At 48.7% G+C, this 26,731-nt stretch overlaps 1 protein-coding gene across 2 annotated transcripts in view; it reads left to right on the plus strand.

Moving 5' to 3' along the window:
* Positions 1-26,731, plus strand: part of efhd1 (EF-hand domain family, member D1) — a 203,078-nt gene that overhangs the window by 159,140 nt on the left and 17,207 nt on the right. The gene's annotated exons all lie outside the window — the stretch shown is intronic.

Below are 26,731 nucleotides of genomic sequence, written 5' to 3' on the forward strand. Positions count from 1 at the left end.
CACCCCCACCTCACACACACATACACACACACACACACACACACACAAACGCCATGATCATTTTGTCTATGTTTCGGAAAAAGGCCTTGGAGGATGAAGATCAGTATTGATCTGAACAGGAAGAGGAACGTCGACAATACGTTCATTTTGATTGTCTGCACCCTCCCCGCCAGGGAAAGCAAGAGCGTGTCCCATCTCTGTAGGTCCTTTTTAACTTCCTCCGCCAGGCTGGTCACATTCCACTTATGGATCCAGGTTACTTGGATCTCCAGTTACAGAATTTGTTTTTGGGCTAGTTTGAATGGGAGTCTCTCCAGCTTGGTCCCTCTCTCGTTTGGGTTCACTGGGAATGCCTCGCTCTTGCCCAGGTTAAGTTTGTAACCCAAGAAGGTTCCAAACTCATTCAGGATCTGCATGATTGCTCTCAGACCTTCCTGCAGTTCTGAAACGTGGAGGAGCAGGTCATCCGCACAGAGTGAGACTCTGTGCACTCTTCCTCCCATTTGGTTGCCCCTCCAGCTTTTCGTGCCTCGCAGAGCGATCGCCAAGGGATCAATTGCTCGGGCAAACAGGAGCGGGGACAGTGGGCATTCCTGCCTTGTGCCTCTGTGCAGCTGGAAGTATTCAGAGCTGGTGGTGTTTGTTCGAACGCTCGCCTTGGGGGCGCTGTACAGGATTTTCACCTAGGAGGTGTTTCCTGCCCCTGACCCAAATTGCTCCAGTACCTCGAGGCGGTACTTCCATTCGACTCTGTCGAAGGCCTTTTCTTCATCCAGGGAGACAATCACTTCTAACGGGGAGGGGGGGGGTCATTATTACATTCATCAGCCGCCTGATGTTCGCAGTAAGTTGCCTAACCTCGACAAGGCCCTTCTGGTCCTCTGCGACCACTTCTGGTATGCAGTTCTCCAGTTTCTTGGCCAGGACATTCAGCAGTGAAATGGGTCTGTAAGAGCTGCATTCCGTTGGGTCTTTGTCTTTTTCGGGTATCAGAGATGTCGTGGCCTGTGTTAGCGAAGGAGGTAAAGTTCCCCTTGCTAGCGAGTCTGCGAACATGCCCCTTAAATGTGGGAGCAGGGTCGACGCAAATATTTTATAGAAGTACGCTGGGAACCCATTCGGTCCCGGCGCCTTCCCCGCCTGCATGGAGCTGATGCTTTCCATGATTTCTCCCAGATCTATTAGTGTTTCCAGTTCCCCCCCCCGCCTGTCCTCTTTTCCCCCCCAACTCGCATGTCCAGTCCGTCGAGGAACGGTTTCATCCCCGCATCCCGTCAGGGGGCTTGGAGGTGTACAGCCCGCGGTAGAAGGTCGTTACCAATCTGCCTCTTGTTATATTTTACCTGCTCTATTTCCCTCGTGGCTCCCAGCATTCTCAGCTGGTGAGCCAGTAGGCCGCCAGCCTTTTCACCGTGTCGAAGGTCCCCCTTGTCTGGCAGAGTTGGTGTACTGCTTTCCTAGTGGTTAAAGTCCATTTATAGCTTTTCCCTCTCCGCCAGCAGCTCTACGGTCGGGGCCTCGGTGTACTTTCTGTCAATCTCCAGGTGGAGAGGGAGTGCGTGGCCAAGGGGGGGGGGCACAGCAGCAGTGATAGGGGTACAGAAGGGAGGACAGGGAGGGGGAGAAGTGGGGAGTGGACAGGGGGGGAATACGGAACAGACGGGACAGAACGGGGAAAAGAGTTGGCAACAGGATTGGCTTGGGCAGGCAGGGAGCAGGCCGAGGAATCAAGATGGCACCACAAGCAGCCACTTTGGAGGGTCCCAAAACAAGGGAAGACCTCGGAGTGCAGGGGCGCACCCACATCGTGGCTATGTTGGGTGCCTCCTGGACAAAGGGAAACTCTGGAGCACAGGGGCCCAACCTTATGGTGAGAACGGTGACCGTGGCCATTTTGGACGGCCCCCTAACAAAGGGAAACCCCGGAGTGCAGGGGCACGTCCACCAGATAAGTATGGTTGATCCCGCAGGAACGGGGGGGGTCAGAAACCCTATCTGAAATATAAGGGGTCTTAATGGTGCGGTGAAAAGATCCAGAGTCTTCGCCCACTTACGAAGCCTGAAGGCTGACATAGTCTACTTACAGGAGACCCACCTGAGGGAGAGGGACCGACTGCTGGTAAGGAAGGGGTGGGTGGGACAGACGTGCCATTCATGCTGTGGGACGAGGGCTAGAGGAGTACCCATAATGATTAGTAAGAGGACGAGGTTTACGGAGACGAGGACGGTTACGGACCAAGGGGCAAGGTACATCATAGTCAGCAGTGGCCTAGACGGGGCACCGGTGGCACTGGTAAATGTGTACGCACCCAACTGGGAAGACAGAGACTTCATAAAAAAGACCATGGCGGAAATCCCCGACATCGACACACACCAACTGATTATGGGGGGAGGGTCGAGGCCCCGACTTTAACTGCGTGCAGGACCCACTGACCGACCGATCAAACCCCAGAATGGGGAAAAAGACAGGCATGGCTAGGGAACTGGGAACATTCATGGAACAAATAATGGGGGGGGTGGCGGTGGACCCATGGAAGGTCCTGCACCCCAACGAGAGAGAATTCTCGTTCTTCTCACCGGTCCACAAGGTATATATAAACCAAGATCGACTTCTTTGCTCTCCACCTCCGCCTCACTGAGATGCTCTCCAGCACTTGACCTGCAGGGCAGTGTGGGTGGAGCACGTGAGGGAAAATGGAGAAAGGGTACATGAAAGGAGAAACTCCACTGAAAGAGCTCGCACTCTTACCAGAGCCCCCGATGTTGCCTCCTGTTCCAATGGCTGAGTCGGCCCCTACGCAGATGGAGGGGAGACTGTCTTCAGTGTGGCTCCCACGCCTGGTCACACACTGGCTGCTGAATATTAATGGATTAGAATCTCTTTTGATTGGCAAATACTGCTGTTTGATCTAAGGGCAACTAGATTGCCAAATGTACAACCCCAACCCCTGACTCCCTGTACCTGCGGAAACCCATCCAGAACATCAAACCCAAGGGCCCTCTCATGCTAACTGGATTCATCAGTCATGAAGTGGCGGCCTGGGCAACCATGACACCTGTGACGTATTTGTCCACAGCAAATTGAGCAGTCCTACAGATGCCACTAGCTAATCCCTGGATTGAGCTGGAGGCAAAGAGATTCAAGAAATTTCAAAGAAATTTAATAATCAAGACTTTGATTATAACTGATGATGTATGCCCACCTGATCTACTTGGCAGGAGGTTCAAAATACCTTGGTCTGACATGAGAGTCCGAGCCTCCTGAATCACTCGTGCTCAGTCATATCCAAGAAGGTAACCTCTGACTGTAAACTCTGTGACTGGGGTACTATTTTTTGCAAGCTGGAGCGCTCTGTCCACCTCTCAGTTCTGTGAAGCAGTAGGGAGCTGAGGAGAAGGCTGTTGTTCTTGATGCCCCTAGAACAACACAGTAGCACAGTGGTTAGCACAGTTGTTTCACGGCTCCAGGGACCCAGGTTCGATTCCAGGCTTGGATCACTGTCTGTGCGGAGTCTGCACGTTCTCCCCGTGCCTGCTTCGGTTTCCCCGGGTACTCCGGTTTCCTCCCGCAGTCCAAAGATGTGCAGGTTTGGTGGATTGGCTATGCTAAATTGTCCTTAGTGTCCAAACAAAAGGTTAGGTGGGGTTACTGGGTGACGGGGATAGGGTGGAGATGTGGGCTTAGATTGGGTGCTCTTTCCAATCGCCGGTGCAGACTCGATGGGCCGAAATGCTTCCTTCTGCACAGTAAATTCTATGATTCTATGTTGGTGGTGCTGTTGCTACTCCTCTTGTTCCTCTTGTGAGAGGATCCAAGATGGAGCTGCATACGCTGCTCCCATGCTGATCTGAAGGCCGACAGCAAGGAAGAAATGACCCCCAAAGCCTTGAAAAGCACACTCTCAGAACTAGCCCTATCAGCTCAATCCCGGCAAAGAAGCAGCGGTCATAGCTCTGTTTTCCTGTCACTTGCTCAGTTCTGTCCATTCCCACTGTCCTATTGCCCTGCTCAACAGGCACACTCCAGGAAACCCATGCATTGCCAGTTAAAACCAGAATCCATCACTAAAGACAACGCCAAAATAATGCAAGTGCTGGAAATCTAAAATAAAATGGAAAATGCTGGAAATAATCAGCAAGTCTGGCGGCAACTGTGAAGAGGGAAACGGAATTGATGAGCAAGATTTTTATAAATGGTCACGGAGGTGTACCCTGAGGTGGATGAGTTTCCAATTTTCTTGTTATTGGCCAGCTTGCTGCATATTCTTGTCTTTGGGCCATTTTCGATCGGGGGTGGGGAATGCTGGGGTGACAGTTACCTGCCGACAAGAAGCAGGTAGCAAACCGACCCCCTTAATTGGTCTGTTCACTCAATGTTTACACACAGGCTTTGAATTTTCCAGTCTCTGGTTTGACCCCCATGTTGAGGTCAAATCCCAGCCGATGGTCAGAGGCAGCCTCTTGGCAGCAGACTGGAGCACCAGCATTTCACTTATCACTTTAAACCCAGGCACATACCCCACCCCCATTGCCTGTGATTGCAGGATGGCCACAGCTGTGGCTAGAAACCACCCTGTAGTGGGGTTCCTCCTTCACAACGACAACCTGGAAACTGTGGCCACCGTTTACTTTTAAGTGCTTAAAATGTCTTCAGATGATGCCTCCATCTTGAACATCCTCTATTTTACCAACATCAGCAGCTCCCACTTCCCACCTCCCGACGGTGATATATTAGTGTTGGAGGGCCTTCCCTCCAATCGAGGGAGCCTGTCCTCCATCTTTAATGATACTGTGAGTGCGCACCCTCGTCACTAATTGGCCTGGCTGTTAAATATCGGGCTTTGGAGGGGCAGTACAGTGGCGCAGTGTGTGGTGAATGTATAGTACTAGTAATTCACCAGTGTATTAGTATCATGTTCTGCCATTGTGTTACAGCTATGTTATGTTGTTGACCTTGTGGACTCCACCTATGGGCCATTGTGTGGCTTCACCCACAGGGGGATATGTTGGGGCATGTAGGGGCTCCGCCCATGGCTACTCCACTTGAAAGGAAGTATAAAGAGCAGTTGACCTGTAGGCAGTTCACAGTATTGTACCAGTCACAGGCAGGCACTGTTCTAAGCTGATTAAAACCACGGTTTACTTCTACTCGTGTCTTTGAGTGAATTGATGGTCGCATCAATTTAAACACAACTATGGAATCAGCCCTCAAACCTGATCGACTGGAACTTGATCCGCAGCTGCGGAAGCGAAATAAATTTTTTCGCACCGGCTTCAATGCTTCAAGGCCTATCTCGCCGAGACGTCCACGTGTCGGGAGTCCAGTCGAATTATGTGAGACAGCGCCTGCTCGAAAAGGGGGCCCAGGATCTGGACGACACGGTAAAGTTAGCCACCTCTCTGGAGGTTGCGTTTCAGAGCCTTACTGCGTTCCCAGCTGACCACCCGACCCCTTCGTGGGCCTCCGACCAAAGACTACCCCAGGCCTGTGCCGCGCGGCCGCCCGCCCATCATGTGGGGCTACCCTGCTATTTTTGTGGCTAGTCTCAACACCCCCGACGGCACTGCCCGACCCGCAACGTGAACTGCAGCAGATGCGGGAGAAAAGGACATTTTGCCAAAGTCTGCCTGGCCAGGTCTAAGAACTCTAACTCACAGACCCGATCCTCAGACTCACAGGCCCGCAGACCCCGCAGGGTGGCAGCGTTTCTGCCGACTCAGCCCCCTGCAGATGCCTCAGCCTCAGTGGGGGCAGCCATCTTCCAGCCCACAGCACGTGCGACTCACGGGGGCCGCCATCTTGGCCACCCTCCCCCACCCGGCCGGCCACGTGCGATCCATGGGGGCCGCCATCTTGGAAGCCATCTTCTTCACCGCCCGCCACGCTCGACCAACGGGGGCCACCATCTTGGCCGCCATCTGCTACGCCGCTCGACGCATATGATCAATATGGACAGTCATCGCGGGGCTGCCCCAGCACCTCCGACCACGCTGCCGGCTGCCCGCAGCTTAGTGCGGTCACCCTGGGCCAGTCGCGACCCAAGCACCTCTGGAGCTCCATGATGGCCGTCCGGGTTAACGGGCACAAGACGCCTTGCCTCTTCGACTCCGGAAGTGCAGAGAGCTTCATTCACCTGGACATGGTAAGACGCTGCACGCTCCCAATTTTCCCAGCGCAACAAACCACCTCCCTCGCCTCTGGGTCGCACTCGGTGCAAATCCAAGGGTGCACTACTGCAACCCTAGCAATACAGGGCGCTGAATACGCTAACTTTAAATTATATGTGCTCCCAGACATCTGTGCTCCTCTCCTATTGGGACTCGACTTCCAATGTTACCTCAGGAGCCTAACCCTGAAGTTTGGGGGGCCCCTGCCCCTACTCACCATATGCAGCCTCGCGACACTAAAAGTCGAACCCCCCCCTCTCTTCGCAAACATCACCACCGACTGCAAGCCAGTCGCCACCAGAAGCAGGCGGTATAGCATGCAGGACAAGGTGTTCATTAGGCCCGAGGTCCAGCGTCTCCTGCGGGAGGGAGTCATCGAGGCCAGCAATAGCCCCTGGAGAGCTCAGGTGGTGGATGTCAAGACCGGGGAAAAGTTCCGGATGGTGGTTGATTACAGCCAAACCATTAACCGGTACACTCAACTCGATGCGTAGCCCCTTCCCCGGATTGCAGATATAGTAAACCAGATCGCACACTACCAGGTGTTCTCCACGCTGGATCTGAGTTTGCATACCACCAGCTTCCAATCCGCCCGGAGGACCGCCACTACACGGCTTTTGAGGCAGACAGCCCCCTTTTCCATTTCCTCCGGATCCCCTTTGGCGTCACAAATGGGGTTTCGATGTTCCAAAGAGCAATGGACCGAATGGTGGACCAGTATGGGCTGCGGGCCACATTTCCGTACAATGTCACCATCTGCGGCCATGATCAGCAGGGCCACGACGCCAACCTCCACCGATTTCTCCAAACTGCCCAAATCCTCAATCTCACCCACAACAAGGAGAAGTGTGTTTTCCGCACAACCAGACTAGCCATCCTCGGCTATGTCATGGAGAACTGGTCCAAGGGCCCGATCCTGACCGTATACGCCCCCTCCTGCAACTCCCTCTCCCTCACTGTCCCAAGGCCCTGAAGAGGTGCCTTGGGTTCTTTTCATATTACGCCCAGTGGGTCCCCAATTATGCGGACAAAGCCCGCCCACTAATCAAGGCAACCATCTTTCCACTGGCAACTGAGGACCGCCAGGCCTTCAGCTGTATCAAGGTGGACATTGACAAAGCCGCGATGCGCACGGTGGATGAGACCGTCCCCTTCCAGGTGGAAAGCGATGCATCAGAGATTGCTCTCGCCGCCACCCTCAACCAAGCAAGCAGATTGGTAGCGTTCTTTTCGAGCACCCTCACCTCCTCTGAAATTCGACACTCCTCAGTCGAAAAAGAAGCCCAAGCCATCGTGGAAGCCGTGCGGCACTGGAGGCACTACCTCGCTGGTAGGAGGTTTACCCTCGTCAACGACCAACGATCGTTAGCCTTCATGTTCGACAATACGCAGCAGGGCAAAATCAAGAACGATAAGATCTTGAGGTGGAGGATCGAACTCTCCACCTATAACTACGATATAGTATATCGTCCTAGGAAGCTCAACGAGCCCCCAGATGCCCTGTCTCGCGGCACCTGCACCAGCGCACAAGATGACTGACTACGGGCTATCCACGATGACCTCTGCCACCCGGGGGTCACCCGGCTCACCCATTATATCAAGGCCCGCAACCTGCCCTACTCCACCGAGGAGGTCAGAGCTATGACCAGGGACTGCCAAATCTATGCGGAGTGTAAACCGCACTTCTATCGACCGGATAAGGCCCACCTGGTAAAGGCAACCCGGCCCTTTGAACGCCTCAGTATCAATTTCAAAGGGCTCCTCCCCTCCAATAACAACAATACGTACTTCCTTAACATCATAGATGAGTTCTCCCACTTCCCATTTGCAATCCCCTGCCCCGATATGACCATGTCCACTGTCATTAGAGCCCTGCATAGTGTCTCAACCTGTTTGGTTTCCCCAGTTTTATGTCCACAGCGACCAGGGCTCGTCGTTCATGAGCGACGAACTGCATCAGTACCTGCTCAGTAAGGGCATTGCCTCGAGCAGGACTACCAGTTATAACCCCAGGGGAATCGGGCAGGTGGAGCGGGAGAACGTGACGGTCTGGAAGACTGTCCTACTGACCCTGCTGTCCAGGAATCTCCCAGTGTCTCACTGGCAGGAGGTCCTCCCCGATGCGCTCCACTCTATTAGGTCCCTCCTGTGCACGGCCACAAACGAGACTCCTCATGACTGCTTATTTGTTTTCCCTAGGGGAGCTACCTCAGGGGCCTCGCTTCCACCCTGGCTGAAGTCACCGGGACCAGTCCTCCTCAGAAAACACGTCAGGAACCATAAGACCGACCCCCTGGTAGAGAGGGTCCAGCTCCTACACTCCAACCCCCAGTATGCTTATGTCGAACACCCCGACGGCCGACAAGATATCATCTCCCTCCGGGACCTGGCGCCCACAGGCTCCACCACCGCAGCCCCCCCCCCCTCCCCACTATATCCCGCCCAACCTACCATGTCAAGCGCCCCCACCCCTATATGGCTCCCACGCTCCCTCCTGCCCGCCACACCGGTCCACAGGAATGAAGCTCCAGAAGAGCCGCTCCCGGAGTCCACGCCTGTGCCCACACAGGCCCCACTTCCGCTGCCAGCATGAATGAGCCCGACACCCGGACCAGCAGCAACACCAGTGCTTCGGCGATCGCAGCGCACAATCCGCGCGCCGGACCAGTTGAACTTATGAGTCCGTCACCCCCGCCGGACTTCATTTTTTTAACAGTGGGTGAATGTGGTGAATGTATAGTACTAGTAATTCACCAATTTATTAGTATCATGTTCTGCCATTGTGTTACAGCTATGTTATGTTGTTGACCTTGTGGGCTCCACCTATGGGCCATTGTGTGGCTTCACCCACAGGGGGATATATTGGGGCATGTACGGGCTCCGCCTGTCATGATATTCAAACACACACATCATGATAGACACACCAACAGACAAATCAGAACACACAACACCACAACCAATCACAGAAAGATATAAAAGCACAAACACGACACCTGGTGGTCAGTATTTAGTTGGAGAGGAGGACCAGGACAGACCTGCTACACGACACACTCAGGGAGACAGCACGTGCAGAGTATCCAGAACAAACTGTAGATAAGAGTTAAAATAAAATAGAGTTGTACCACATACAACTGTGTTGGCTCATCTGTGCACCAGAGAACCCAACACCACATGGTACAAGAGTGGATCGATACCTGCCGGCATACCTCAGTGTACAGAGACAACCAGCAGTGCCCAGGCAAAATGATAGAGCTCCCGGTTTCGCAGCCGCTCCAGTGCCACGGCGATCTCCGCGAAAACTGGCGGCGATTCCGGCAAGTGTTCGAATTGTTCCTGGTGGCAGCTGAACTCCAAGACCTGGATGATAGCGAAAAAATTGAATTTCTCCTCACCATCGCCGGTGCAAGGGCAAGAGAAATATTCACAAAGTTCAGGTTCTTCAGGAGGCAGCAAAGGTACGATTACCAGGCAGTCCTGGACAAATTCTCCAAGTACTGTGAAGAAAACGCAATCCAATCGGCAAGAAAAGCGGCAGTACTCACCTCGTGGCCGGGATCCCGGAGCCCAAATTCCCAGAGGCCGAAATCCCGGGCCTGAGAGAGGGCTGGGTTGAGGTCGGCGGCCATCTTGCTAAAGGTATCACGCTAGCACAGTTGCGCAAGCAGTGCGCAGAACCGGAAGTTTTGTTTGCGCATGCGCGAGATGCTGCGCAGGCGCAGTCAAGAAAACGGCCATCGGTAAAGGAACAGCGATCTGATCATGCGCAGTTGCTTCCTAAGTGCTACATACCGAGCGTCAGGATGTCAGAGGCCCCAGACCGCACCAATTTAAAGGGGAAACGTCCCAAATCCAATTTAAAAGGGAAACGTCCCAAATCAAAAAAACTAAAATCTGTTAAAGCCTAAAACAACCTTCCCTCACCTGGAATGACAGCACATTGCCGCAAATTGACCCAGGAGATGAATTTGACCTCCGAAGAACCCTCCGACAAGCAGTTACCTACGCACAAGCCGATGATTCCGACCTCGAATACTTCGATGATGATCTTTACAGTGTTTCCGGACCTCGCGAGCCCAATGATAGCTCCGTGGTCCTATACGACTATGATTCGGACGAACCTTTCGTGTTGCACATTGGCGGCCCCCACATTGAATTCGACGCAGATGCGGATTCATTTTTCGGATTTGAGGATCTTCAACCCAGCAGATATGACGTCCCAACTTATCAGTACCGGATGATGCTGCAGCCTGACATTAACAGACAGGGAGTGATGCAAGCACACGGAGAGCGCCCTGCTGCCACACAGAGCGTGGTCCACGTCCCGCTCAACGTTCCCGACTCTATGAAAGAAGACATGCAAGACTCCAGAGCGCAGTCCTCGCATGAACCAGAAGTGACTCCAGAGTCACAAGCCTCCACAGCAAGCTCGTGGACAGACTCCACAATTGCAGAAACGCAAGACTCCAGAGCGCAGTCCTTGCACGAACAAGAAGTGACTCCAGTGTCACAAGCCTCCACAGAGAGCTCGTGGACAGCCTCCACGATAGAAGCAATGCAAGAACAAGAACAAAGAACAAAGAACAAAGAAATGTACAGCACAGGAACAGGCCCTTCGGCCCTCCAAGCCCGTGCCGACCATACTGCCCGACTAAACTACAATCTTCTACACTTCCTGGGTCCGTATCCTTCTATTCCCATCCTATTCATATATTTGTCAAGATGCCCCTTAAATGTCCCTATCGTCCCTGCTTCCACTACCTCCTCCGGTAGTGAGTTCCAGGCACCCACTACCCTCTGCGTAAAAAACTTGCCTCGTACATCTACTCTAAACTTTGCCCCTCTCACCTTAAACCTCTGCCCCCTAGTAATTGACCCCTCTACCCTGGGGAAAAGCCTCTGACTATCCACTCTGTCTATGCCCCTCATAATTTTGTATACCTCTATCAGGTCGCCCCTCAACCTCCTTCGTTCCAGTGAGAACAAACCAAGTTTATTCAATCGCTCCTCATAGCTTATGCCCTCCATACCAGGCAACATTCTGGTAAATCTCTTCTGCACCCTCCCTCTCTAAAGCCTCCACATCCTTCTGGTAGTGTGGCGACCAGAATTGAACACTATACTCCAAGTGTGGCCTAACTAAGGTTCTATACAGCTGCAACATGACTTGCCAATTCTTATACTCAATGCCCCGGCCAATGAAGGCAAGCATGCCGTATGCCTTCTTGACTACCTTCTCCACCTGTGTTGCCCCTTTCAATGACCTGTGGACCTGTACTCCTAGATCTCTTTGACTTTCAATACTCTTGAGGGTTCTACCATTCACTGTATATTCCCTACCTGCATTAGCCCTTCCAAAATGCATTACCTCACATTTGTCCGGATTAAACTCCATCTGCCATCTCTCCGCCCAAGTCTCCAGACAATCTAAATCCTGCTGTATCCTCAGACAGTCCTCATCGCTATCCGCAATTCCACCAACCTTTGTGTCGTCTGCAAACTTACTAATCAGACCAGTTACATTTTCCTCCAAATCATTTATATATACTACAAAGAGCAAAGGTCCCAGCACTGATCCCTGTGGAACACCACTGGTCACAGCCCTCCAATTAGAAAAGCATCCCTCCATTGCTACCCTCTGCCTTCTATGGCCTAGCCAGTTCTGTATCCACCTTGCCAGTTCACCCCTGATCCCGTGTGACTTCACCTTTTGTACTAGTCTACCATGAGGGACCTTGTCAAAGGCCTTACTGAAGTCCATATAGACAACATCTACTGCCCTACCTGCATCAATCATCTTAGTGACCTCCTCGAAAAACTCTATCAAGTTAGTGAGACACGACTTCCCCTTCACAAAACCGTGCTGCCTCTCACTAATACGTCCATTTGCTTCCAAATGGGAGTAGATCCTGTCTCGAAGAATTCTCTCCAGTAATTTCCCTACCACTGAAGTAAGGCTCACCGGCCTGTAGTTCCCGGGATTATCCTTGCTACCCTTCTTAAACAGAGGAACAACATTGGCTATTCTCCAGTCCTCCGGGACATCCCCTGAAGACAGCGAGGATCCAAAGATTTCTGTCAAGGCCTCAGCAATTTCCTCTCCAGCCTCCTTCAGTATTCTGGGGTAGATCCCATCCGGCCCTGGGGACTTATCTACCTTAATATTTTTTAAGACACCCAACACCTCGTCTTTTTGGATCACAATGTGACCCAGGCTATCTACACCCCCTTCTCCAGACTCAACATCTACCAATTCCTTCTCTTTGGTGAATACTGATGCAAAGTATTCATTTAGTACCTCGCCCATTTCCTCTGGCTCCACACATAGATTCCCTTGCCTATCCTTCAGTGGGCCAACCCTTTCCCTGGCTACCCTCTTGCTTTTTATGTACGTGTAAAAAGCCTTGGGATTTTCCTTAACCCTATTTGCCAATGACTTTTCATGACCCCTTCTAGCCCTCCTGACTCCTTGCTTAAGTTCCTTCCTACTTTCCTTATATGCCACACAGGCTTCGTCTGTTCCCAGCCTTTTAGCCCTGACAAATGCCTCCTTTTTCTTTTTGACGAGGCCTACAATATCACTCGTCATCCAAGGTTCCCGAAAATTGCCGTATTTATCTTTCTTCCTCACAGGAACATGCCTGTCCTGTATTCCTTTCAACTGACACTTGAAAGCCTCCCACATGTCAGATGTTGATTTGCCCTCAAACATCCGCCCCCAATCTATGTTCTTCAGTTCCCGCCTAATATTGTTATAATTAGCCTTCCCCCAATTTAGCACATTCATCCTCGGACCACTCTTATCCTTGTCCACCAGTACTTTAAAACTTACTGAATTGTGGTCACTGTTACCAAAATGCTCCCCTACTGAAACATCTACCACCTGGCCAGGCTCATTCCCCAATACCAGGTCCAGTACCGCCCCTTCCCTAGTTGGACTGTTTACATATTGTTTTAAGAAGCCCTCCTGGATGCTCCTTACAAACTCCGCCCCGTCTAAGCCCCTGGCACTAAGTGAGTCCCAGTCAATATTGGGGAAGTTGAAGTCTCCCATCACCACAACCCTGTTGTTTTTACTCTTTTCCAAAATCTGTCTATCTATCTGCTCCTCTATCTCCCGCTGGCTGTTGGGAGGCCTGTAGTATACCCCCAACATTGTGACTGCACCCTTCTTATTCCTGATCTCTACCCATATAGCCTCACTGCCCTCTGAGGTGTCCTCTCGCAGTATAGCTGTGATATTCTCCCGAACAAGTAGCGCAACTCCGCCTCCCCTTTTACATCCCCCTCTATCCCGCCTGAAACATCTAAATCCTGGAACGTTTAGCTGCCAATCCTGCCCTTCCCTCAACCAGGTCTCTGTAATGGCAACAACATCATAGTTCCAAGTAGTAATCCAAGCTCTAAGTTCATCTGCCTTACCCGTAATGCTCCTTGCATTAAAACATATGCACTTCAGGCCACCAGACCCACTGTGTTCAGCAACTTCTCCCCGTCTGCTCTGCCTCAGAGCCACACTGTCCCTATTCCCTAGTTCTCCCTCAATGCTCTCACCTTCTGACCTATTGCTCCCGTGCCCACCCCCCTGCCATACTAGTTTAATCCCTCCCATGTGACACTAGCAAACCTCGCGGCCAGGATATTTATGCCTCTCCGGTTTAGATGCAACCCGTCCATCTTATACAGGTCACACCTGCCCCGGAAGAGCTCCCAGAGTCCCAAAGACTCCAGAGCGCAGTCCTTGCATGAACAGGAAGTGACTCCAGAGTCACAAGCCTCCACACAGAGCTCGTGGACAGACTCCACAATTGCAGGAACGCAAGACTCCAGAGCGCAGTCCTTGCACGAACAAGAAGTGACTCCAGTGTCACAAGCCTCCACAGAGAGCTCGTGGACAGCCTCCATGATAGAAGCAACGCAAGACTCCAGAGCGCAGTCCTTGCACGAACAAGAAGTGACTCCAGTGTCACAAGCCTCCACAGAGAGCTCGTGGACAGCCTCCACGATAGAAGCAACGCAAGACTCCAATGTGCGGTCCTTGCAGGAACAAGACCATGAGGGTCTAGCAACCTCTCCTGACCAACCAGCGGCAGACGATGCAAGTCTGCCATGCTCACGTGAACAGCAAGAAGGCTATAACAGCCTACCATGCTCCACTACACAGCAGCATGACCATGACGGTCTCTCATGCTACAATGAAGGGCACAGCGCTGAAGACTGTTCCAGCCCAACTGAAGACAAGCCAAAGGAATCGCCTCTTCCAAGCCCGAAGAAAAAAGGTTTATGCGCTGACCTTCAGGATCATTATAGCCGAACAGAGATTAATAATGCTGCACGGTCACAGAAGGATGCTGAGGATTTGCTAAAGAAATTAATTGAATGTTTAACTTGCAAGGAGCAGACTGAGAATTGCCAGTGTTTTAGTACGGATCGAAAAAATGGACAAGACATTGATCCTCAGGTAATGGAAATAACACAACCTGAATCATATCTACAGCAGGGACAAATGTCTCCCTTCAACACAACGCCGCAAAGTCCCAACTTCAGAGACCAGCAGTTAGTCAGTAATGACTCTTCAAACCTTGAGGGGAACATTAATTGCATTGAACCTATACACACTCCACTGATAAATGAGCAGAACATTGGAGCAAGAATCCTGAGGACACTGACATCGAGTAGCCAGATAACAAATTTAAAACCCGCAGCAGTTTCAAGTGAACCAAGTGTGCTTTCCACTAATGGTGAAGATGCAGATAAGGTCGACCCGATTATCCATTGTACCACACTAACCCCAGTGATTAAGCAGTTACGTATGGGGAGTATAATGTGGGCAATTGAGAACAGTAAAAGAGAGACTGTGACCATGCCAGTCCCAGCAAAATCAGACCCAGAGACCATGAAGGCATGTACATTAGACAAAGATACATATGAGGTACCTGAGAAGAAAAGTGAAACGGAATGTTCTTTGGAAAATAGTACAATGTCGATAGAAACATTGGATCCTATATTCGAGACCATACATATGGGAGAATTTGGGGGTAATAAACAAGGTTCTGCAATGTCTGGGGGAAGATTTAAAATTCCAAAGAAGAAAAGCCCAAATGAAGGACAACGGCAAGACAATGACAGTCCACCGACATGGTGCGCACCACCAGATGAAAACTCTGACAATTTACCCAACCCTAGTGAACAGCAAGCTGCTAATGAGGATCTATCCACGGGATGTGAGACGAGTGACAACAGCATCCCACTTCCCATGCAAAAGGTGCAAGGTGACAGACCTCGCCTAGTGCGTACCGAGGCACTCGACGATCACGTTGGGACCACTGACGACTGCGGTGGCGGCGCACCGCTTCCACCCTCGATGGCTCGAGCCTCTCCACTGGTCGGTGCATTCCTGCATGTTCCGACTCCAGAAGTGCAGCTTCAGGGAATCTCGGCTGCCTCCAGTGAACCTGTTGGGACTCCGGACGGGGAGCATCGACGGAAGCCAGACCGGACTCCAGATGGGGAGCAGCCAAGCGCCGACTCTGATTCGCGCACGCCAGACCTTGCTCCGGACGGGCGATGTCGCGGCCTCGGTGATGGCACGCTCAGGGTGACGGCGGATGCCACGGCGACAGGGAATGGATCGCGTGGCAGTCCCACTGGGTCGGCAGTGGCGACCAGCACCGGCGGTCCAAGACGGACACACCAATTCACGCCATCGCCAGACGTTGATGCGAGCAACAATTCTCTCTCCAAGGCGACATGCTTCGACGTTTCTCTGCGGAGTCGCCCTTCCGGCACAGCAGGTGGCCGGAACCAGCGTGCACGGTCTCGGCCAACTTCCACATCTGGCACAGTCATCGCCTTGCATGATATTAGTGATGGTGCTTCTTCGATGGCAACGACCCATCGGCTGCAAGATGCCGTCCACCACAAACATAAAAAGAAAAAAGACTCCACCTTGTTCCTGGCATGCAGGGCGGATGGATTGGTGCGTAGGCGCAATCAACGAGCTTTGCGCCGCCTTCCACGCTCGCAACTGAACCGTACGCACACGCCGGATCCTCCACTGGTTCCCAAGGATGACTTCGTGGAGATGCCACGGATCATGCCCCTTCCATCGCCAGCAGAACCAAACCACAGCCAGGGCAACACTAACAAAGATGTTGAATGTTATATTTGCACGAATGAAAAACCAAGCACTGCACGAAGTACAACGAATGGAAAAGTAGAGACTTCGGCAGCAGCATCACCTCCAACAGTCCAAGGTGAACCAGTGTGAACCCAAATCTCCACAGCTGAACCGGCTTGAGGACCAGCCTATTCTTGAGGCGGTCACCCATTAGACTGGACTTATAACGCTGTTCATACGTTCAAAAAGTCAAACACTTCTGTATTATAACCTGTTGTTGTTTATCGTTCCAGATATCGTCTGACCGGACCACTGTTCAAGTTTTTTTTTTTCTCGCATTCATGTTTTGTTATGGTACAACCTTGTCAGTGTGACGCACCCGACATCGCCCCATGTAAATAGTTACGTCATATACACACGCTGTACACAACACACACACACACTCTTAGATGCACTCACGACACGATTATATTTATAACCACGTAGGCACATATCTTTGTAAAAAGGGGGGATGTCATGATATTCAAACACACACATCATGATAGACACACCAACAGACAAATCAGAACACACAACACCACAACCAATCACAGAAAGATATAAAAGCACAAACACGACACGACGGTGGTCAGTATTTAGCTGGAGAGGAGGACCAGGACAGGCCTGCTACGCGACACACTCAGGGAGACAGCACGTGCAGAGTATCCAGAACGAACTGTAGATAAGAGTTAAAATAAAATAGAGTTGTACCACATACAACTGTGTTGGCTCATCTGTGCACCAGAGAACCCAACACCACACCGCCCATGGCTACTCCACTTGAAAGGAAGTATAAAGAGCAGTTGACCTGTAGGCGGTTCACAGTATTGTCCCAGTCGCAGGCAAGCACTGTTCTAAGCTGATTAAAACCACGGTTTACTTCTACTCGTGTCTTTGAGTGAATTGATGGTCGCATCACAGTGGTTATCACCGCTGCCTCACGGCACCGAGAATCCAGGTCCAATCCCAGCCCCGGGTCAGTGTGTGGAGTTTGTGCATTGTATCCGTATCTGCGTGGGTCTCACCCTCACAACCCAAATAGATGTGCAGCGTAGGTGAATTGGACATACTAAATTGCCCCTTAATTGGAAAATAGAACTGGGTAGTCTAAAATTATTATTTTTTTAATGTTTTTTTTAAATCGGGCCTCCGGCATTAGCACTCCGAATTGGTCCCAACCCTAAACCGAAAATTCTGTCCCACGTTTTAGGTCTGTGACCTTGCATCAGAATCTTCTGGGTAATTCTGGTATTTTCTGTCCATCATTATAGATGCAGTGAATTGGCCTTCAGCACATGTTAATTACAGACCTGCCTGTCCCAGGAGGATTCTCACATGTGTATGAATGTGTGTGAGTCAAATGTGGAAGCAGCAGCTTGCTGCTGGCTTCTGAAACGCCAATATTCTTGACGTCTTGACCTCCCACAAATGCCAACACCTGTTCACCCTGGCAGGTTAAAATTCTGCCTGAAACTCAGATTTTAAACTCCCGCCAGGTGTGGTGTCGGCAGGTCTCAAGGTGGCTAACAAAATGACCCTCTACTGTATGAGACCTGGAAAAGTCTCACTCCCCACCTTATCCGTTTCCCGCTTGGACCTCGGGATTTGGTCACCATCAACAGTTGATTAATAGCTTGTGTCAGGAATTGAGAGTAAAGTTATCTTGTGGGACCGGGAGGCACATTCTCGCTTCTTTAGTCCACGGGGAAACAAATTGATTTGTACACTCTGTAAACAGATATGTTGTACTTTAATTTTCTGAACTTCATTCTTTCCTGAGATCAGCTTGCTGTCCGATTTGCCTGGCGGGAAAGCCACAATGTCCTTGCATGAGTTTACAATTGGAGCTGAACCCCAGTGAATTGGCCAGCATCTGATCTGAAAATAACCCTGCTCCTTTTTGATGAGGTGATATCTTCACTGTTAAAGAGGTACTTTCTCAGAAGTACAAGAAAATTGGCAAAGCAGGAAGATAGCTGACTGAAAAATTAACATTTTTCTGCCCCTCACCTATTAGAGCTAGTTTATTGCAGATCATGGACATTCTAACATGATTTGAAGGTATGTTTTATCTTTCCTAAAGTGGTGAAAATGATGCCAGGGTGTGGAAAGAATATTCCTACTACCTGTTGAAAAAATATTTACAATTCGTCGCTTTTCGGCCTTTTGGCTAAGATCAAGCATCAGATAAAGCCCAAGATGTGGTGCAATGCCTTTTCTTGTCAGCTTGTTTGTCTCTCTTGTGGAGACCATGAATTGACTTCAATTTGACTTTTAATTGTTTTTTACAACAAGCAATTAGGTGGATTAAGGGTTTGCCCTGTCCACTCTGCGCACTGGCTTTGTAACTTTAAGGATGGGATAAAATATTTAAAAAAAATAAAATAAAGTAAATAAAAGAAATATTTACAATTCACAGCATTACTGTCATGAAACGTATAACTCGATACTGTGAGGAATATGTGTAGCTTTCTGCGTACATCATGAACACTAATTCCAGTAAATTTACTATCTTGTCACTATTTGCAATGGCCTGACCTTAGCAGATATGAACAACAATAATGTTCTGTGGGAGTACAAGAAAGTAACTGTATATTCCTATGAAAGACTGCACTTTTGGAGAAGTAGCTTTTGGAATGAAGTGTATAATCATAAAATCCCAACAATGCAGAAGGAGGCCACTCAGCCCATCGAGTCTATGCCAACCCGTCAAACGAGAACTCTACCCGGGTCCATTCCCCCAACTTATCCCCATAACCTAACCTGTGCATCCCTGGACACTCGGGGGTAATTTAACATGGCCAAGCCACCTAACCTGCACATCTTTGGACTGTGGCTATGACATTGATGGGATGTAGTATAACATGGTTAGCTCCTGTTTTGACTTTTTTCTAATTGGGCAGTCCAAAAGTAATTAGTTATATGTCAAAATGATTCATTGGCATACTTTGTGTGGAGCTTGTATTCAGTAACTGAAGGGTGTGACATTTTCACTTGTGCTTGCCTCAACAACCTTCACACTTGTGCCTGATATTAAACTTTTCACTGAGACCAGCTGAGGCCTATAACAGTTGCTGTGCGAACTAATAGTTTATTTTAAAAGCAGGTTATCTGCATAGTTTGTAGAGCTGTAGAATTAAAGAAAACTTGAGAGTTGTGGTGTTATTTATGTTGCTAAATTTAGGGTGGTTGGTGTAGTGTTCACAAAGACCACAAAATAGCTTTAAATTGAACAAAGCTTTAAATTTATTAAAATGTATTAACTAATTTGGATTCAACACACTCCTAGATAATACACAGTTGAGAATAAACATATAATCCGCATTCATCTACTACTAATCTCTACACTATAGCATTAACTATGGTCTGCTCTCACTCTCACTATCTTTCCTTCAGTCTATTTCCAGCCTTCTCCTCAACCTCTCACCCATAAGGCTTAGCATCGATGTCTTGTATGCTTGTACATCTAGCTCCTTCTAGTGGTTAAGTTAGACATTTCATTAACCTTTGCAGTTTTTACATTTATGATAATGTCATAGGAGTGAGGAGAGAGCGCTATATAAATGAGGATCAAAGATCAGGTCAGGCGATATAGCAAGTTGATTGGTGAACCAATCATTTTTGTTGTTGTTGTTGTAATCCTGTTAAACGATGCAGTTTTATTCTTCCATGGGATTTGGACATCGCTGGCTAGGCCAGTATTTCTTACCTAACATTTATTGCCTTTGGGAAGGTGAAGGTGAGCCGTCTTCTTGAACTGCGAGTTTGTTCCAAGTCAAGATGTGTGGCGTGGAGCGGAACCTGGTGATGGTATACCAATGCATTTGCCACCCTTGTCTTTCTGGGTGGTAGAGGTTCCGAGTTTGGAAGGTACTGTTCCAATACCTCCTGTGGTATTTATCGTAGAAAGTTGTCACTGCTACAAAGGAAGTGCGGAGGGTTCCATTCTTGGTATTCTTATGTTATCTTGGTTGCAGTTTATTTGTTGGGAGCAGCGTAGGTAACAAAATGTAGCGGTTTCCCTGGCTCCTCTTTCATTGCTGAATTTGTTGGGGTGGGGTGTTGAATGCGGAGAGAGATAGGTGGCATTGGCAAACATCTCACTTTGATGTAATTAGTGAGGCTTGCAGTCAATCATATACTGCTGATAATTTCATCTCTCCCACCGCTCCCTCATTTTGCTCACTGTTTCCCTTCACCACCTCTGCCAAATTCTAATTACCCTCAGCTTTCATACGCAATAATAATGATAATCTTTATTATTGCCACAAGTAGGCTTACATTAACACTACAATGAAGTTACTGTGAAAAGCCCCTAGACTCCGGAGCCTGTTTGGGTACACTGAGGGAGAATTCAGAATGTCCAATTCACTTCTCAGCATACCTTTCGGGACTTGTGGGAGGAAACCGGAGCACCCGGAGGAAACCCACGCAGACACTGGGAGAATGTGCAGACTCTACACAGACAGTGACCCATGCAGGAATCGAACCTGGGACCCTGACGCTGTGAAGCAACAGTACTAACCACTGTGCTACTGTGTCTCCCAAGTAGTTTCAATTGTCATTCTGGAGCCAGTTAGAAGCAGCTACGGTATTCATTGAAATTTATGCCATGCAACTCAGTAAGTAAGACCATATTCTAACGACCTCTCAAATAAGGAGTAACTCTTTTGAGGGATTAACAACATGGGACAGGTGACTAAGAAGAAAGATCTTGTTAAGAGTTAGTTAACTTGCCGAGGAGTATTCGAAATATCAAATGGACACATTTTCAAATTTAAAAAATCAACCCAAATCTGGTTCACAAACTAAGCAATTTTGTTTGTGCTGGCTTGTCCTTTTGTATTTGGATCTGTTTTCTGTTGCTGGTCTGTTTGTCTTTGCTCACTGAATTGAACTCCTTTTGAACTGGGTCAGCCACACATCAGTTATTAGCATTCTCTCCTCGGAGCCAAAGAATTGTGGGTTCAATGCACAAAAATCTATGCCGATACCCCAGCGCAGGACTGGGGGAGTGTGCACTGTTGGAAGTGCCAAGTTTCAAATGAGATGTTTAAACCAACTGTTCTCAGGTAGACCTAAAAGGCACTATTTTGAAGACGAGCGTGGTAATTATCACTGGTGTCCTCTATATTCATCCCCCAATTAACATCACAAAAGTCGATTATTTGGTCATTAATACGTTGTTGTTTATGGGACCTTGCTGTGCTCGGGTTAACTACTGTGTTTCCTATATGACCACGGGAACTACACTTCAAAAGCACCTCACTGGCTTTATAGTGCGCTGGGATGTCCACAGATTATGAATGGCATTGTATAAGAACTAGGAGCAAAGTAGGCCATCTGGCCCCCCTAGCCTGCTCCACCATTCAATAAGATCATGGCTGATCTTTTTGTGGACTCGGCTCCACTTACCCGCCCACTCACCGTAACCTTTTATTCATTTACTATTCAAACATCTATCTACCTTTGCCTGAAAAACATTTCACAAGCGAGCCTCAACTGTTCACTGGGGAGGAAATTCCACAGATTCACGACCTTTTAAGTGAAGAAGTTCCTCCTCAACTGAGTCCTAAATCTGCTCCTCCTCATTTTGAGGCTATGCCCCTAGTTCTAGTTGCACCCGTCAGTGGAAACAACCTCCCTGCTTCTATCTTATCTATTCCCTTCATAATTTTACATGTTTCTATCAGATTCTCCAGGTTCATCTAATTCCAATGAGTATAGTCCCAGTCTATTTATCTCTCCTCATTAACTAATCGTCTCAACTCTGGAATCAACCTAGTGAACTCTTTTGCACACGCTCCAGTGCCAGTGCATCCTTTCTCAAGTAAGGAGACAAAAACTGTACACAGTACTCTAGCTGTGGCCTCACCAGCACCCTATACAGCTGCAACATAACTTGATTGCTTTTAAACTCCATTCCTCTAACAGTGAAGGACAAAATTCCATTTGACTTCTTAATTACTTACTGCACCTGCAAACTAACTTTTGCTATTCATGCACAAGGATACCCAAGTCCCTCTGCACAGCAGCATACTGCAATTTTGTACCATTTAAATAATAGTCCATTTTGCTGTTATTTCTACCAAAATATCCCTCTGCAGACTTTCAGTGTCCTCTGCACACTTGACTCTCTACCACTCATCTTAGTGTCATCTGCAAACTTTGACACATTACACTTGGTCCCCAACTCCAGATCATCTATGTAAATTGTGAACAATTGCACACCCAACACTGATCCCTGAGGCACACCATTTGCCACTGATCGCCAACTGGAAAAACACCCATTTATCCCCACTCTTTGCTTTCTATCAGTTAACCAATCCTCATGCCAATACATTACCCATAACACCATGCACCTGCATCTTACGCAGCAGCCTTTTCTGCGGCACCTTGTCGAATGCCATTTGTAAATCCAGATACACCACATCCACCAGTTCCCCGTTGTCCTCCTCGCTCGTAATGCCCTCAAAGAATTCCACTAAATTAGTCAATGACCTGCCTTTCATGAACCCATGCTGTGTCTGTCCAATGGGACACTTTTTATCCAGATGTCTCGCTATTTCTTCCTTGAAGATAGATTCTAGCATTTTCCCCACTACAGAAGTTAAGCTAAGTGGCCTATAGTTACCCGCCATTGGTCTACCTCCTTTTTTAAACAGTGGTGTAACATTTGCTGTTTTCCAATTGCTGGAACCGCCCCAGAGTCCAGCAAATTCTGGTAATTACCACAAGGCGGTACGGTGGTGCAGTGGTTAGCATGGCTGCCTACGGCGCTGAGGACCCGGGTACGATCCCAGCCTGGGTCACTGTCTGTGTGGAGTTTGCACATTCTCCCCCTGTCTGCATGGGTCTCACTCCCCCAACACAAAGATGTGCAGGATAGGTGAAATGGCCACACTAAATTGCGCCTTGATTGGAAAAACATAATTGGGCACTCTAAATTTATTTTTAAGGTAAGTTACCACAAGTTCATTTGCTATTTTCCCTGCCACCAATTTAGTACCCTGGGCTGCATTCCATCAGGGCCAGGAGACTTGTCTACCTTTAGTCCCATTAGGTTGCCCACACTACCTTCCTTCGTGATAATGATCGTTTCTAGGTCCTCACCTGCCATAGCCTCCTTGCCAACAGTTATTGGCATGTTCTTTGTGTCTTCCACTGTGAAGACTGACACAAAATATTTGTTCAATGCCATGCCATTTTCTAATTTTCCATTATTAAATCCCCCTTCTCATCTTCTAAAGGACCAATGTTTACCTTTGCTACACTTTTTCGTTTTATATATTTGTGGAAATGTTTGCGATCTGTTTTTATATTCTGAGCTGGTTTACTCTCATAATCCATCTCACTTTTCTTTCTAGCTTTTTTCGTGGCTTTCAGTTGACATTTAAAGATTTCCCAATCCTCTAGTTTCCCATTAATCTTTGCCACTTTGTAAAGCTTTTCTTTCAATTTGATACGCTCCTTTATTTCCTTAGATATCCATGGCTGATTATCCTTTTCTCTTTTCACTGATTTGTACTTTTTCTGAGCACTTGTGAAAAATGTCTTTGAAAGTTCTCCACTCTTCCTCAATTGTCCCACCACAAAGTCTTTGCTCCCAATCTACCCTAGCCAACTCCTCCCTCATCCCATTGTAGTCTCTTTTGTTAAGCACAAGACACTGGTATTGGATTTTATCTTCTCACACTCCATCAGTATTTTAAATTCAACCATACTATGAACACGCCTTCCAAGAGGATCCCTAACTATGAGATCATTAACTATTCCTTTCTCATTACAGAAGACTAGATCTAGGATGACCCGCTCCCTCGGAGGCTCCAATATATACTCCACTACACGATCGTAGATGCATTCTATGAACTCCTCTTTAAGGCTGCCCTGACCGACCTGGTTTGACCAATCGACATGTAGATTAAAATTCCCCATTAGAATTGCCGTACCATTTTTATATGCATTAGTTATTTCTTTGTTTATTGCCCGTCCCACCATGGTATTATTATTTGGTGGCCTGTAGACTACGCCTGTCAGTAACCTTTTCTCCTTACTATTTCTAATTTCCACTCAAATGGATTGAGCCTTGTTCTCCACAGAACCTATATCATCTTTCACGACCGCCCTGATGTCGTCCTTAAATATCATTGCTACACCACCTCCCTTACCTTCCTGCCTGTCCTTCCATCTGTCTTTCTTGCATTTGATATGCTTAATACAATAGGTGGGTGCTAAAATTGGCCTAACATAGTTGAGACACAAGTTGGTTTGGTTATAAATCTGATTTAAAAGAGAGGATCTCTATCTGTCGACTGTCATGACAGCACAATGGTATTTAATATTTTGCTGGGCTCATAGCTCTTAAAATATTTTTTTCACAATTTGGAGCTGCCAATCAGAATTAGCTGAAGCTGGAGGAAGGGCTGTTCGCTCAAATGCCTGATTGTCAGAAAATAAGGCAGGCATTCCTCCTTAGAATCAGCGCAGGTGTCTTGCCACTTTTTCAGGCAATGAGCAAGACACTCGCTGAGATTGGACGATCTGCACTTGGGAGTCTCGTGCAGAAAATATTGGGAGTCATAGGTATTCATTGATTTCCTGCCTCACGATGGTTAGATGGGAAGCTGCCTGTTTTTTATCGGGTGCTGACGTTCTTACCCTCTACACTAGAAAGGAGCTGGTTTACTGGCAGGAGCACTATGAGTGTCAATGTAGCTATTATAGATCCTAGAGTATTGCTTATCATATAAGCTATTAGATATGGTTAAAATGCAATTCACTGGCAGTAGAATCTGTTGAGGAAAAATAGTAAAAGTAAAACACACCCAAAATATCGCAATTTGAACAACTAGATCTAAAGCAATGCTTGATTGTAGCAATTAGAACTCAATTAATCATTTACTTTCATAAAGGTTGCATCAACCATTGCCAAATAGAGGCTATTTTTAAAAAATTTGTCCTTCATTGACTCTGATATATTGAAGCACATTGTAGGGGGGTCTATGAAAGATCCATTTCATTACCCTATCAAATTGTATTGGATTCCGTTTTTTTTAACTTGAATGAATTGTCCCTGGTTTGTTTATGTTGTGGTTGGTCTACAGAAACATCTTGGGTGGAATTCTCCCAAGCCCTCATCGGCATGTCCGATGGTACCTGCCCGAGGCTGATGTGCACCTTATTTGCATTCCGTTAATTGGATGCAGATGAAGGAAAAATACACCAATGTGAAACACGTTCAGAACAACATGGCGGACAGGTGTTGGGACTCATCTGAACAATGCCTGGAACTGTCCCTGGAGTTCGGGATGGAGGCCCCCCCACAATCCTGAAACCTGCACCACCAGAGCAGTGGGTCAGGGGAGCAGCTGCAGGTGGACCTTCTAGATTCAGTGTCCATCCAGTGTCCATCTCCCAGCCTCAGAATGCTCCTCGAGATCCATCTTCATTCTCCTGAGGTCTATCTTGTGGTCTGAGAGTGTTCCCAGAGATTTATCCTCATTTTCAGGTGGTCTATCTTCTTTCTTCAACAATGGGTCAGTGATGTTGGGAGCCTTTTCAAAATGGCACCTGGACACAATGGCGGACTAGGCGCCATCCAGGCCACTACCGCCACCAAATACAGCGTGAAACACTCAGGTACATAATTAATGAGGACGGGGCCGGAGTGCTAGAGCACTGCCCGGGTGGGAGCGCATGGATGCCAGGGTGGCACTGCCAAGAGTCAGGGGCTGAGGGAAGCATACTTATGAAAGGAGGGTGGAGGGGGTGTTTAAAGGATGGGGATCTGCAGAGCAGGTAAGTAGAGGCCTCTAGGAGATTTGGGGGCATGATGTGGCAGTCTTGGAAGGGGGGAGTAGTATAAGGAGACTTGCAGGGCCTGAAGAGGGGGGGGGGTCCCTAGGGACCACAGAGAAGGGGGTCCTCAATTGAGGGCTGTGGGGTAGTGCCCATGCGGGTGTGAGGGGAGACATTTCCCATGGGTGGGGGTGTGGGGTCCCACAAGCTCACTGAGAGATAAGGGCACCCTGTCAAAATGATAGCACAATCTGAGCTCAGCTCCCCAGAGCTTAAAAAAAAGTTCGAAGTGTGGTCTAAACTGGTGAAAAACTCCGCAGGGCCCAAAAAAGTGTCTGTCATTGGATAGCAATGGGGAACCTGCCGACAGAGTCGGCGGGAGACTCCCTGAAAACACCGCCACAGATGAACTTTGGGCGAGATTCTCCAGCCGTGTCCGCCCGGCGACCGGAGAATCCTGCCCGATGTCAATGGACTTCTCCATTGTCCACAGCTCGCCCGTTGTGTTCTTGCGGCGGACGGGGCAGAAGAATCCAGCCTTTAGAAATTTTTCCGTTGAATCGCACCCATAGCAGTTTGCCATGGGGGAGCAGTGAAGGGAGTCGGGCA

This window comes from Scyliorhinus torazame, chromosome 14 (genome assembly GCF_047496885.1).
Source record: "Scyliorhinus torazame isolate Kashiwa2021f chromosome 14, sScyTor2.1, whole genome shotgun sequence".
NCBI lineage: Eukaryota > Metazoa > Chordata > Chondrichthyes > Carcharhiniformes > Scyliorhinidae > Scyliorhinus > Scyliorhinus torazame.